This window comes from Ochotona princeps, unplaced genomic scaffold (genome assembly GCF_030435755.1).
Source record: "Ochotona princeps isolate mOchPri1 unplaced genomic scaffold, mOchPri1.hap1 HAP1_SCAFFOLD_431, whole genome shotgun sequence".
Lineage (NCBI taxonomy): Eukaryota > Metazoa > Chordata > Mammalia > Lagomorpha > Ochotonidae > Ochotona > Ochotona princeps.
The window spans coordinates 40,001-55,000 of record NW_026696420.1 but is presented as its reverse complement, the minus strand read 5'-3'; positions in this window follow the sequence as shown (position 1 = coordinate 55,000).

Genomic DNA, 15,000 nt, shown 5'->3' with positions numbered 1-15,000 from the left:
TATATGTATATATATATTGCTTTTATCGTGATTCTTTTGAATTCTGTGTCCTCGCTCTCCCCTCCCCCACTCCTGTTTTTCACATATATGCATAGATACGTGTGTATATATGATGTGTTTATATATGTATATATATATATATTGCTTTTATCGTGATTTTTTTGAATTCTGTGTTACGATTTCTTGGAGATTGGGATTTTCCCCGCCGACGGCTCCCTCTCTCTCTCTCTCTCTCTCTCTCTCTCTCTCTCTCTCTCTCTCTCTCTCCCCCCTCTGCTCTCTCTCTCTCTCTCTCCCCCCCCTCTCTCCCTAACCCTTTCTTTTCCAAGGAAGGCGGTCGACCAGGTGCCCCATCGCAGCTCCTCTCAGCGGAGGTCGACCAGATGCCCGGTGGCAATTGACTCCGTCATTTGCCACCAGGTGTCGCTGTTTATCTATTTGTTTTCTATGTCCTCTCAGTCTTCCTAAAACTTCCCTCCCCCTCCCCCTCTTTGCCCCCTCCTTGCCATCTCTGCACCGCTTCTCCCTCCCCCCCCATTCAGATGTTCAGTGTTAACGGACTTTCTTGTTTTCTTCCCACCCCCACCTACTCCCACCCCTCCCTCAACAGATTTTCCCCATTTGAGTACAGTGGTATAATCCTTCCTAAGGAATCTTACTTCCATCCGTCTCTACACTTGTCCAACGGTTCGGTTCGTTCTCTCTCTCTCTCTTTCTCTCTCTCTCCTTCTTTCCTTCCTTCCTTCCTTCCTTCCTTCCTTCCTTCCTTCCTTCCTTCCTTCCTTCCTTCCTTCCTTCCTTCCTTCCTCTTGGGGAGTCTTTCTAAAAACTGTTTAAACTGTAAATTTCATTTTTTCTTGGCCTTATGCATTTATTTTTCCCTTTGCTCCAGAAAGAAAGAAAGAAACACTCGTTCCAGCAGGGGAAGCTGGGCTCAACGTTCAGTGATGACCTGCCTCTGCTGGCCCCACCAAGATGCTCAGGTGTGCTGCGTTGCGTCCTAGACTAGAAAAGATATCCAATCGCGTCTCGGCCTTTTGGCTAAGATCAAGTGCAGAAAACATATCCAGGCAAAACGGGGGTGGGGGGGCCGGGGCCGGGGGGGGAGGGAGGAATGATTCGGCGACCCGTGCTTTGCCACCCACACACACACACACACACACACACACACACACACACACACACACGAAACAAAAAAATAGAGGTGCTGGGATGGAACAGGAGCTGACCGGGCACACGTGGGATGAATGGACACAAGGATCGATCGTAAGCTAACAACTCTGGCTGGCGCTCACTGCTTGTTTCTTGGGTTCCTTTTGGTTTTTCAGGGAAAAGCGGCTGCTGTGCGTAGGTAGATGAAGAGGGAGGGAGCGAGGACCTCATTGGGAACAAGAGGTGGATGAAGAGGACGTGTCTTCCCCGCTGCTGCCGCCCCCGCCGCCGGAAGGACCCACCCTGCCCCCAGTGGTACGCCCCATCACCCCCGACACACCCAACAGCACCCACGTTTCTGTTTCTGCTCCCCGAATGCCCCTGCCGATGTCTGCCTTGCTGCTGCGATGGTGGAAGCCTGACCTTCCTGCCACCATCTACTTCCACTATGTGCCCCGTTCAATAAAGTTTTCCCCTGAGCCACTAACTTCTGCTTGAGCCTGATGATTTGGTGAAACATTGAGTGAAGCCAGGCGGGCGCGCGCGCGCGCACACACAAATACAAAAACAGTGTGCCATCCGGGTGGGTGCGTGTGCGGATGCTGGCTGGCTGGCTGGCTGGCTGCCTGGCTGGATGGCGGTGGGTGGCTTGGTGTGCTTTTAGGGACTCAACTGGCCCAATGACGGCTTTGAGAGCAAGCCATGCCGGGCCCCTCTTCTTCCCTCTCCCATCCACCACATGACTGGACTGCCCTTCACCCCGGGCCGACTCTGGGGAGAGTCCCTCCTGCTTCTCCTTGGTAGCCTGGGATCTTGCTTAGTTAGCCTTGCGGGACGGGAGGGGGGGTTGTAGGGAGGGAGGGAGGGAGGGAGGGAGGGAGGGAGGGACGGCGTGGCAGAGATTTCTCTACCTCCTGATGGCGAGACGACCACCTACACGTAGATACCCACCACTGGCTGCCTGTGCTGTGGGCGGGGTCCCAAGCCCTTGGGCCAGCTTCTGCTGGAACGGAGAGAGGGACGTCTTTTCAGACCTACCTAGAGCGGCCTGGACTTCAGTGCCACTGCCACTGCCGCTGTCGTGCCACCATGCCCACCAAACCCAGAGTCTGCAAAGAGCGCTCTAGTGTCTGGGAAACCCCTCGATCTAGGTGCACATTGAATCGAAGGTGATGGAAATCATGTGTGTGGAGTTTAGCACGTGCGCCTACAAGGCTCTCATGACCGTGGTGCGGAGCATGCTACTTTTCCTACAAGTTTCCCTTAGGTTAGAAAACACTGGAAATGACATCTCTTCCCCCCCCCCACCACCACCACCACCACTCTCCATCGTTGTCTGTCCGGACACATTGTCTATCCTGACACGGTGTCGGTAAATTCCACTCACTCACTCACTCCCGGAATACAGATCATTCGAATTTACATTCGTGATTTCACCATTTATTTATTTATTTATTTATTTTCTCCTCAATTCTCTCTCTGAGCTTTGGCTCAATATCTTGTCAAAATGCCATGTAAACACCTCTGGATGGGGCTCCGAGGCATATGGGTTTAGTTGTTGCTGTTGAGGTTCTGCGCACGTTTTGTCAGAAACGCTTAGTTCTCTCTCTCTCTCTCTCTCTCTCTCTCTCTCTCTCTCTCACACACACACACACACACACACACAGGTTTGAGGCCAAAGCTGTTGAAAAACCTGTTTGTATCCTAAACAGAGTTGTGTAGCGCTGAGAACCAGGATTCCATACTTTCTGTTCACCAACTTCTGAGTTCTCTAAGGCCTGCATTTGGGGGGAAAAGTTCTGAACTGACTGGTGAAGTGGTGGAAGATTCCTCTCTCTCTCTCTCTCTCTCTCTCTCTCTCTCTCTCTCTCTCTCTTTCCATTTTTTTTTTAAATAAAGAAAAACCGGCAATGTTGTCACGGTGCTGGTGGAACCGCGGTTTCCACATTTTTGGCTCGCTCGCTCGCTCTCTAGCTCTCACCATCCTGTGTCATCTATGTCTGCTTATTGGAAGGACACAGCGACAAAGAGAAAAGGGAAGGAACTTGTGGGTGGAAGAATCTCTTCAAAGAGCTCGCTGTTTTGCTCGTCCTTGCCCCTCTCTCTTCCTCTCTCCTCTCTCATCCTCTCTCTTCTTTCCTCCCATCTCCTCTGACACACCCGCTCCCCCCTTCCCCGCTCCAAACAAACTTGCTCACAAATCTCTCTCTCTCTCTCTTCCTCTCTCTCTCTCCCATGATTGACTTGCAAATGAATAAATACAAGAGTCTTAAAATGTGGTGTTCACATTAAAGGAAAATGTAACTAGTTTTCTGCCCACTTCAATGTTCCACACTGTTGGGGTGGTGGTGGTGGTGGTGGTGGTGGTGGTGGTGGTGGTGGTGGTGGTGGTGGTGGAAATCTTATTTTGCCTTCAGTGGAGTGGAGAGAGAAAAAAAAAAAGAAGGCATTCAACACCAGGTTGTTGAAATCCACTAAATATTCCTAAGGGTGCAGTAATTGGGCAACCAGGTGGCAACATTTGGTCGCTACACCGCAACCCTGAGTGCGATTGTGCTGAGTCAGGTGAGAGAAAACAAACACTTAAAGCATGTATTTGATTTACTTGGAAGCCAGCCTGCTGAGTGATGGCTTGGTGGTGGTTGAGCGGGGGGGGGGGGGGGGGGGAGAGGAGGAAAGGGGCATGGGGGGGGGGACTTTGACAAATCTTCGCACACGTGGGTGGCACAACATGAATTCTTCTTTAAGGAGTCCCGAACAACCCAACTTTTTCCTTTTTCCTTTGCTCTCTCTACTTTCTCTGACCCCTTTGATCCCTGCACTAGGATGCTGTCAAGTAAAAAGCAGTCCTCTCCTATCAGTGGGTGCTGGCTAATGAACCACTGTGAGGGAAGCGAAACACATCGGAAAGTGGCTTGGTGATGGAATACGCTGGGGTGCACCAGTGACACCCAAGAGGAGAAAAGCCAAGCCAAAACAAAAAGTGCCTCCCTGCCTGATACCAACCTCCCCTCCCCCACAAGCCCCAGGGAAGGAAGGAGGGAGAGAAGCTGTGTTTCACTGATGGTGGGTGGGTCTTGTGTGTACGTCTTGCAAGTCACCTCCCCAATCCACATCTCCTTTCCCAGGCCAGAGCTAGAGCCAGAGCCAGGGTCCAGGGTCCAGGGACATGTAAGGAGAAGCATGGGGCAGGCAGGGCACCCGCACCCCGCCTCCTCGTCAGAATGAGCCTCTGTGTGTGTGTGGGGGGGTGTGCCCCAAGAAAGCAGCAGCCTTCGTTTCGGAAGCCACTGGCTTGAGGGACGCAACCTCTCATTCAATTCCAAGAGGCCTCATTCATTGCCTTCATTGAAATGCAAATGGTTGGTTCAAAGTCCCGTTGTCTGCCAAAGGCTTCACTTTCTCTCCGCTCCACCCAGAGCCATACCTGCCCTCAGGCGTTTGTCAGTGAAAGGATCTGCCTCTCCGACTGGGGCAAAGGTCAGCCACAGTCGGTCACTCCCCTTCGCTCGCTCTGGAAGTGCAAAGTGGGATCTGGCCGCTGCTTTCTGACTCGCATGGGGCAGACCATGAGTGGTTCTCAGGAACGGCTCCCTTCTGATGTGGCCTTTCCATCGGCATTATTGATTCACTCTTCCATCCATCACCTTAACTATGTGAACGCGTGTTATTAACCTGTGCGTGTACTTCTGTCACTCAAACAAGCAGAACTGCTCAACATCAAGCATCCCTCCCTCTCAATAGAACGATCTAGCTGAACCGATTACTCAAAACACAGAGAGGAACCCCTTACCTGTCCTTGTGCAGGTGCGCGGGGCGGGGGTGGAGGGGCGGTGGGAGGGGTTGCAGGAATATACTAGGCCTGTGCCCCGTGCCAGGCCCGGTTCTCTGCTTGGATCGGCGTTGGACCGAGCGACCAGGACACAGCAGTCCAGAGCCTTACTTACATCTCACAGTCGGTGCCTGTTCAGAAAAAACAATTCCTCCATCCATCCATCCATCCATCCATCCATCCATTTTATTTTTATTGAAACTCAGATATATATAGAGAGAGAAGGAGAGACAGAAAGAAATATCTCCTGCCCGCTGGCTGGTTCACTCCCCAAGTGGCCACCATGCTTCATAAAACTCATTTCTTATCCAGTTATAATTTCATTAAAATATCTCATGTTTCCCAATTGGATAAAAAACAAATGGTATCTAAAAGTCTGCATACGAACCAGCGTCGCAGCCCTATGATTTTATCCAAATGAAAATGCATATGAGAGAGTTATTTGCACCCTTACAGCTATCACAGCTCAATTCACAATAGCCAGATACGGGATCAACACAGATACCCATCAGCGGGTGACAGAATAAAGAAAATGTGGCACACAAACACTATAGAATACTACCCATTCATAAAAATTAATGAAATTGTAAAACCTGATATACCTTTTTTTAAAAATTATTTTTTAATAATCTTACTTGGTTGATTAGGGAACAGAGTGTCAAGGGCTACAGGGTGAAAGTGGGAAATACCATTGTTTCCACATCAATATCATTTTACCCTGTATCTGGGGTCAGGGGAAAAAAAAAAAAAAAAAAAAAAAAGGGAAAAGCCCCACCCAACCTCCCACCCATCCCAGATCCCCAACGGGAGGCACGCTCTGAGGCTCCTGCTCATACAGTTCTGATAGTTCATCAGTTCTGGACTGCTGCCAATGTCTCAGTTCCAATCGCAATGAACCCTATTCAGAATCCACTGGCTGACAGTCTCTTCATGGTTGGGGTTCTAAGATCAGCAGTTCAGTTGGAGGGATCTCTCTCCAAAGAAACTTCATCTGAGATGATCACAGGCCTGATTTCTGCGCGAGTCTGCTAGTACACAGTCCAACACCGTCCGTCACACCGATCGGCTTATGATCATGCTGGTCGTTGGGATTGCCGGGTTCGTTCTGTTTCCAGGCCTGTCTTCCTCGTGAACCGACGGGTGTCGTAGTCCGGTTCGATCCTGCCCGCTTCATATTCGGTCCTCACGCAGACCGGTTGGAGCTGCAGCCTAGTCGGGAAGTAGTTGTCCAGCAGGGGAGCCCACATTCCCCTGTCAGCTTTGCCTCCTCCCCCTGACTATCACATGTGCTGTTTGGGCGCTGCAACCACATCTGGTACGGCTCACCTCACCTTGGCATTCCTTATTGTGTACTAGTATGTGTCGCAACCGAACCTGGCTCGACCCACACTCTGTTCTGGCGCTCGGACTCACCAGCGGGTGATGTGAACAGGTTCAGCCTGGTCTTGCCCCCAATCCATGCCATGTGTATACCAGTGGGATAATTTCCATAGCCTGTTCTGGGCTGTTTCCTATTTGTGCTGCTTGCGCTTACCTGCAGGGACTGTGTCCTGCCAGAGGAGTTGCCCAGGCTCCTCCATCAGAAACTCTCCCAGTGCCAGGTTTCACGCATACCAGTGGGTCCATGAGCCAGCCCTGTTCAGTCCACCTCCTGTCCTAGCAGGAACAGTGGTGTTTCCTGACTGTTCTTCAACCCAATCTGGTTCTTATTGTTGGACGGTGAAGGATCCTGAGGTGGAGCCGGCAGCCACACGCCAGTCAGGAGGACCCTGTGCGCGCGTGCGCGTGTCTGTGTGTGTGAGTGTGTGTGTGTGTGTGTGGTTGGGAGGGGTGTGTGTGTGTGTGTGTGTGTGTGTGGTTGGGAGGGGTGTTGCTGAGAGAAGGAGAGACAGAAAGAAATATCTCCTGCCCGCTGGCTGGTTCCCTCCCCAAGTGGTCGGGGCTGAGCAGAACCAAAACCAGGAGCCGGGAGCTTCTTCCCGGTCGGTCTCCGCCACACAGGCGGCTGCCGATACCGAAGGCTTTGTGCCATCCTCGACCGCTTTTCCAGGCCACAGGCAGGGAGCTGGACGGAAGTGGGGCAGCTGGGACTCGAACCGGCACCCGTATGGGATCTCGGCACGTACAGGCCGAGAAATGGAGCCACTAGGCAACCGCACACGCCTGGCCCAAGCAACAACTCTTGCCTTCCCCTCGTCTTCTTGTCTGGTCCGGGGAGATGCACGCTGTCGACATCTCTGGCCCAGGCCTTGTATGTTTGGCACATACGGCCTGATGATCTATGGGTAGCTTGCTGTTTTAGTTCAGGCAGGCCTTAACGTGCTCTCCGACGGGAGCTACGGCCTAGCTGACAGGAGGAGTGCCTGCCTGCCTGCCTGCCTGCCTGCCTGCCTGCCTGGCGTTCCCCTAGCAGGCTGGCGGGCTCCCAGCCCCAGATCTTGGGACCGTCTGGGGGCTAATGCGGTCCGGCCGGCCTGCCTGATGTAATTTTTTCACCCAGGCAGTCCCGGCGCTTTGCTGACAGCTGGGTGTTGTGGCCTAATCCGGCTGGCCCGCCCGCCCGCCCGCCCGCCCGCAACGCACCCACCCACCCGCCCAGCCATTTTGGCTCTCTTTTTGCCTGACTGGGTGCAGCGCCCTAACTTGATTCCGGTTCTCACGCTCCCTCTCCACCACCCCCACCGCACCACCCCCGGTTCTTGCGTGCGCCAGTGGGTGCTGTGGCACAATCTGAGATGGCCCACCACCAGTCCCAGCTATCGCCATTGGGCTGGGGTACGGCAACCTAGCCTGGCCTGGTCCATCCCCAGCCCTCCTGCGAACTGTGGGGTGCTAGCCAGTTCACAGTTCAATCCAGCCTGGCTTGCGCCCCAACCCGGCCTGGCTAATTATATGTGTGTTTTGGAAGGCAGCTCTTCTCTGCGTTCACATCTATCTTTCTTTTCTTTAGGATTTAGTCACTAGGCTAACATGCCGGCCGGACCCAACCAACCAACTAACCAACCAACCAACCCCTTGTCTTTGATGGACCGTGGGTGGGTGGGTGGGTGGGGTGTGGAGGCGGAAGAGTTGGAGGGTCAGCTCACCATCTCTTATTCTGCGGAACTGAAGGGAAAGGGTGCTCTGAGGGAGAGACTGGGGCACCTGTGCCTGAGTTGTGGGTGTTGTGTGCGGTCGGCTCTGCGGACAAGTCAAGGGGACTTGAGGACGGCAGAGCAGGAGGACATATGGGCTGGCCTGTGCCCTTCCTGCCCGAGGATTTCTCTGGTGGATTGGGAATGAAAGGCCACTATGCCGACGTGAAGGCCTCACAGGTGGCCTTACCTGACACCTACTTCTCCCTCCATGTTCTGGATCCTGGCCAGGAACCACTCAGCGTGCAACCACTTCTGCTCACAAATTGGAAAGAGAAAGCTGTGTGATGCCCCCTCCTGGGATAGAGAGAGAGAGAGAGAGAGAGAGAGGTGAAGAGGCCCAATCCCAGCCTGGCTGCTCCCTTTCTCCTTTTCCTCATCTGGACCTTACCTGCAAATGGGGAACAGAGAAGACTGAATTGTTGTCACATTCTCACTAACTCAATTTCAATCTCTCTCTCTCTCTCTCTCTCTCTCTCTCTCTCTCTCTCTCTCTCTCTCTCTCCCCCTCTTTTCCTCTCTCTCCTTTCACATCCCTAACCTGTTTCCATGGCACATCCTTTCTGTCCCTGAGGAACTTCTTGGGTCTTGCAAGAGCTCACAGGAAGGACAGGCAGACGCAAGGGCGCTGCAGAATAGCTTCACTGGCTTTTCCTCCACTTTCATGTCCCTGTGGCTCCACTTCTGATCTAGCTCCCTGTTTGTGCCCTGGGAAAACAGCGGAGGGTGGTCCAAGTGTACGGGACCCTGCACCTGTGTGGGAGGCCTGGAAGAAACTCCCAGCGCCTGGATTCGGATCGGATCCAGTCAGCTCCGGCCGTGGTTGTGGCCATTTGGGGAGTGCACCGGCGGATGGAAATCTTTCTGTCCGTCTGTCTCTCCTTCTCTCTGCAAATCTGCCTCCCCAATGAAAATAAGTCAACCTCAAGGCCAAATAAATAAATAAAAATAAAACTAGAGAACAGAAAGTGAAAGCAAGACAGTGGGGGATACTGGCATTGTGGCACCGCACACACGCTCAACAGCCTGTCAGCAGACACACTGGCCTTGCCGTATGGGAACACCGATTTCATCTTGTTCCTGGCTCCTGGCTTCGGCCTAGCTTGGCCTCAGCTGCTGTGACACAGGAGGGAGAGAGCCCTTCCACACTTTGTGACAATACCGCCTAGGGAGGGACATCCAGGAGAGACAAGGGTGGAGGAAAGGTCTCTTGGCACATATTGTGGGAACGGACTTGGGGTGAGGCGCTGACTGGGTTGTAGCTGTGTGTGTATAGGGAAATCTTTGCTGTACCAATGTGGTTGGGGACATTGAGATGGACTGAACCGGGTTTCTGATTTTTGTGAGACAGTCTTTCTCTCTTTCTCTCTCTCTCTCTCTCTCTCTCTCTCTCTCTCTCTCTTTCTCTCTCATTACTGGATGAGGTTCCCCGGGAGAGCTGGGCTTGGAAAAACGTGGCCCAAGGGATGAATCTGGAACTGACCCCTGGGCTCGAGACTCAGTGTTGTCGTTGTGATCTCTTGTCTTTGCTCTTCCTGCTCCCCCATCCTTCATCTTCCCCGTCCCATCGCAACCCCAACTGACTCCAAACCAGAAACCCCAGCGTGTTTCAAGAATCCACTCGTGCTGTCTGCGCGCCATCTAGTGGCCACAGTATCGGATCGGACAAGAGGCGAAAGCCAAGATGGCGCTGACGGCAGAAGCCAAGATGGCGCCCGCGTCTGAACAAGTCTCGCGTCTCGCGAGGCCTCGGGGTGGTGGTCGGCGTGGAGTTTGGGGGGGTCGAGGAAGGAGGAGGGAGGGAGGGAGGGAGGGAGAGAGTCGGTCTGGCGCAGGCGCAGTAAGCACAGTCGGGCTTCTGGCTTGCTGGCTGAGCAGTGGCGGCGGTGCCGGCGGTGGGGGGAGGGGGGAGGGGGGAGGGGGCCGCGGCGGCAGAAACCGTCCTTCCGCCGGGCCGGGACTGCACTGTGCGCGCCTCTCTAGGTGCTCCTGCCACGTCCAGGCGGGGGGATCTGTTACCTTCCCAGGGATGTTGCCTTAGTTCTTTCTTCTTGGATCTCTCCATTCCTTTTAGGCTCTGTTTCTCTCTCTCTCTCTCTCTCTTTCTCTGTTTTGCTCGCCGATTCCCGCTTTCCTCTCTTTCTTTCTTTCGCTTTCTCCTTTTCACTGTCTCCTCTCCTTCTCCCACTCCCCTACATCTCCTAGAATTTCACTTGTGACTCCCACCTTTATTTGACAGTCTTCATCCTTACATTCTCTGCCTTCCCCTAGGTTGTTCTTGAGTTGTTTTTTCTCGTTCAATCTTTATAGGCCTTTCTCTCGCGTCCTCATTCTGGATTTATTTTCTTCCCTCATCGGTGTGTGTCTGGCCGTTGTACCTGCGTGTGTGTGTGTGTGTGTGTGTGTTCTCCCCTAATGTTTCCATTGCTTCCCTTTATGTTGTCTTTCTCTTTTCTTAGTTTTTGTCTTTCTTCTTCTTCTTCTTTTTTTTTTTTTGTATTCTTACCTTTGCCTTCCTTTCAGTTCTCATTCTCTCCTCCCCCCAGCCCCCCCCCCCCCGTTTCTCTCTCCCTTTTCTCTCTCTCAATGTCGGTGTTTTCATTTTATTTTCTGTCTGCCTTCTTCCTTTACCTTTGGCTTCCTTGGTCCTTCTTAACTTGTTTCTCTCTTCTCTTTCAATCTATATATGTTTTTCTCTCGCGTCCTCATGCTGGATTTATTGTCTTGCCTCATCTGTTTTACTCGTGTGTGTCTGTTTTTTTTTTTTTTCCCCCCAAAAAATTTTGTTCTACTGTGTCCATTGCTTCCCTTTATGTTGTCTTTCTCCTTTCCTAGTTTTTGGTCTTCCTGGTTTTTTTTTTTTTTTTTTTCTTTCTTTCTTAGTTTTGCCTTCCTTTCAGTTCTCATTCTCTCCCCCCCCCCCCCCCGTTTCTCTCTCCCTTTTCTCTCTCAATGTCGGTGTTTTCATTTTATTTTCTGTCTGCCGTTTTCCTTTACCTGTGTGTGACCAAGTCTATCCACCCTTCCCCCAAGACTGTACTGATAGGTCAGATGTATCCTGTCACAGTAGATGCGTGGTCACTCACTACTACAACTCGATTCTCCCCAAGCCACGCGACCTGGTGTTCCATGCATCAACACCGAATGTTAACATTTCACCAGTGACGGTCACGACACAGTTTGGTTCTAAATGAGAGGCAAGGCAAAGCAACCGACCTGGCGGCCGGGACCAGCCAGCACCCCCTGCGAGGGGAGGGAGGGAGGGAGGCAGTGACACACATTTCCCTGCCTATCTCGGCTTCATTGCCTGGCTGCGTGCATCCAGCGTGCTGTCCCTTTGTCCCTTGGTGCTGGCTGTCTGACTCCACCTGGTGGCAGCCGTGCTGTAGCTGTAGAGCATTCTGGAGCCGGCAAGGGCGAGCAAGTGGGTGGAGAGCCCGGGACAGGATGTGACAAAGTCCCCAAGCTGCAGGCGGGAGAGTCCCAGCCCTGCTGGGACCTTGGTGGCTCGTGTGCTGTTCGGAGATTGAGCCTGGAGGCTTGCAAGTGAGCAGGCAGGCAGCTGCGGGGGTGGGTAGGTGTCTGCTCGCTCCCGATTGTAACCGGGCTGGAGTACCGCTAGAGTGCATGGGGTCGACCAGCACACCCTTTTATCACTGCCACCGTGCACTAGGGGACTCGATCGGGGCCGTCGGCGGGGCTGCGAGGCCACGGCCACCGGCCCGACACTTGCCGCCTGCACTAGGGGACCCGGCCGGGACCGTTGGTGGGGCTTGAGGCCACGGCCGCCGGCCCAGACGCTTGTCGCCTGCACAAGGGGACCCGGTCGGGGCCGTCGGCGGGGCTGCGAGGCCACGGCCACCGGCCCGACACTTGTCACCCGCACCCTAGGGGACCTGGTCGGGGCCGTTGGCGGGGCTGCGAGGCCACGGCCACCGGCCCGACACTTGTCGCCTGCACTAGGGGACCCGGCTGGGGCCGTTGGCGGGGCTGAGGCCCTGGGCCGCCGGCCCGACACTTGTCACCCGCACCCTAGGGGGACCTGGTCGGGGCCGTTGGCGGGGCTGCGAGGCCACGGCCACCGGCCCGACACTTGTCGCCTGCACTAGGGGACCCGGCCGGGGCCGTTGGCGGGGCTGAGGCCCTGGGCCGCCGGCCCGACACTTGTCACCCGCACCCTAGGGGGACCTGGTCGGGGCCGTTGGTGGGGCTGTAGAGTTGTTTGCTTTTCTCTAACTCCTGGGGTCGACCAGGTGGCCACAGGAGCATGCCCTGTGGGCGATGGCTGTGTTTTTGGGGACTTGTGACCCGGGCCCCCATCTGAGGGGCGGCTGTGTCCCATAGGTTGTCCCTGTTGTCCCCTGGAAGGGCATTTCTACACCTGCAGTTGTCATTTTGGATCTGCAGGTAGGTGCTGACACGCTGTCTCCTGGTGACTGTCACCGGAAGAGCTGGGCCCCTGGGTTCGCGTCTGGGGCGGTAGGGGGGAGCGCGATGGGCTGCCGGCGGCCTGGCGCTGGACTGCGTTCCCCCTGCCCATCCGGTGCCGAGCTCCCTGCCTGGGTTCGTGCGGGAGCTTGGTGTGCGATCCTGGTTTAGCCCTGCGACGGTGCCACCATCTCCGGCTTAGAATTTGCCCCGAGAGCGGCAGAGGTGAGGCTGGGCGCTGGGTCCTATACCCGTGTCCGTCTTCTGCCGCAGGTGGCCCGCTGCGTAGTGGTGGCTGACAGAACCCCCTCAGAACTGAGTCTCAGTGGTCGTCGGCCTTATGCCGCGTGTGCGTGTCAGGCGTTCCTCCGCTGGGGTTGGCCACCGCTGCTGAAGAGGCAAGGGGCTGGCGAGGCTGCCGACGGACCCCCCCCTGGCAGCTGTCCTCGCTGGGCGTGACCCCCTGTGCCTCGCGTGATGTCATAATCCTAGACCGAGACTTGACCGATGTGGTGATGTGGCGCTCTCCTGGGCCGGGCCTAAGCCGCTTACAGACGAGGGACGGCCATTCATGGCGAATGCTGCCGAGCTGCTCGTTCTGTCTTGCGGGCTCCTGGTTCCTCTTTCCCCTGCCTCGGCGTGGTGGGAGAGGCCAGGGGTGCGGAATCCGGCTCGATCTCCGCTCCCTCTGCCTTGTGCCACCTGAAGGTGCTGGCGTTGGGGGTCCAGGCGGGGGTCCTCGGACGTGGCGGACACCCTTCGCCCTCTGCCGTGTCGGTGTGTCATGGTGTGTGGGCGGGCCCCGTCCCGCGGTGGTGGTGCGGGGCTTGTCTGGCAGAGTCTGACCCTGCTCAGCTCTCTGCGGTGCTCCTGGAGCGGTCCAGGTCGTTTGCCTCTCAGGCGCCTGGAACCGAGTGGTGCCGTCGCTCCTTCACTGCCCCGGTGTGCTCTCTCCCGGGTGTGCCGCCGCAGCCTCGCTGGCGTGTGCTGCTTGGTGCGTGGGAGTCCCTGGGGGGTCGAGGCGGTAAGGAAGAGGCAGCGTGGGTGCAGCGCAGGCCCGTCGCCGCCGCTGCTGCTGCCGCCTGTGGCCTTGCTTGGCCGCTGGTGTCCCCTGCGCGTCTGTGGGGGCAGGTGGCTTCCTTTCCTCTACCGCAGACCCCTCCGCCCGGCTTCGGGCTCGCCCCGCGGGTTGGGTGTTGCTCCCTCGAAGGGCCCTCTCGGCCTGGTGAGAGGTGCGCTCGGGGTTGGTGGGGTGCGGCCCACCTTCGGTGAGAAAAGCCTTCTCTAGCGATCCGACAGGGACGTGCCTTACGTGATGGGGTGCCGTATCCCCCGCTTGTCGCCGTTCCTTCCCTCCTGGTGTGTGTCGGTAGCCACGCTGCTGACGACGCGGATGGCTCGGGTTCGTTGTGCGTTAGGTGGCGATGGTCGCTCGTTCCCTCCGCCCTCCCCTCGGGGAGTGTGTGGGGGTTACGCGTGGGCTCTTCTGGCCCCCTTCCGCTGGGGGCCGGACGCTGCCTCTCGCACCTCTACCTCGCCGTGGCCCGTGCCTCCCCCCTCTGGGTCGGGGGAGGGTCCCGCTGGGCCGGGCCGGGTGTGTCCCGGTGCCTACTGTGGGCCTGACGGAGGGGCTCCTGTGGTCGCTCGCACGCACGCATGCGGTGCGCGTGTGTCGCCTCCGGTGTGTGGCCTTCCGCTTGCCACCTGGGGCCCTGGGGTTGTGTGTGGCTTTGTCCCGTGCTGTGCCCCTGTGGCCCTGGTGGTGGGGTGGCTCTGCTCGCTTCCCGCCCTGGGCTTGCCGTTGGCCCGCTGGCCGGTCACCGCCGGCGAGGGTGGTGCGGTGGGGCCACGGGTTTGGGCCTGTTGGGTCTCCCCTCGGCCGCGTCGGCCTTGGGAGCGTTCCTGCGGGGTTACGGCCCTCGGGACCGGGGCCCGGATGTTGGCGGATGGAGGCCGGGATCCGGCAGCAGGTAGGCGCCCGGCGTGTGGGCGTTGGCGGCGTCGCGTTGGGGGCCCCGGTGGGGGGGCCTCAGGCGCGCGTCGGGGAACGCGTGGGGGTCGCTGGAGGCGGGCTCCGGTGTCCCAGGCGTGTCACGGGACCGCCCGGGTGTGGGCGGTGGCATCCCGTGTCTGTTTTCCGGGAGGGACCCGGCTTTCGTTGGCCCGAGGTGTTCCCTCGTGGCTCCCCGTCGCGCTTCTGGTGCCTCTCCCCCGTGGTCTGATGCCACCCCCCCATATAGGTACCCCCCTCGCCGCCCGCTGCGGCCTCGTGTCGCTGGCGTGTGGCGTTGAGCGCTCTTTGGGGTCGGGGGTCGGTTGGCTGCGACGTGTGTGGCCTGCGGTGTGCGGGGGCTGGCGTTTCCCCTCATCGTCGGCGGTGTGTGCGCGTGAGGGGTGGCTGAGTCGCACGCTGGTCCCCGGCTGTGTGTGGTTTGTGCCTGGCTGCCTCCCCCT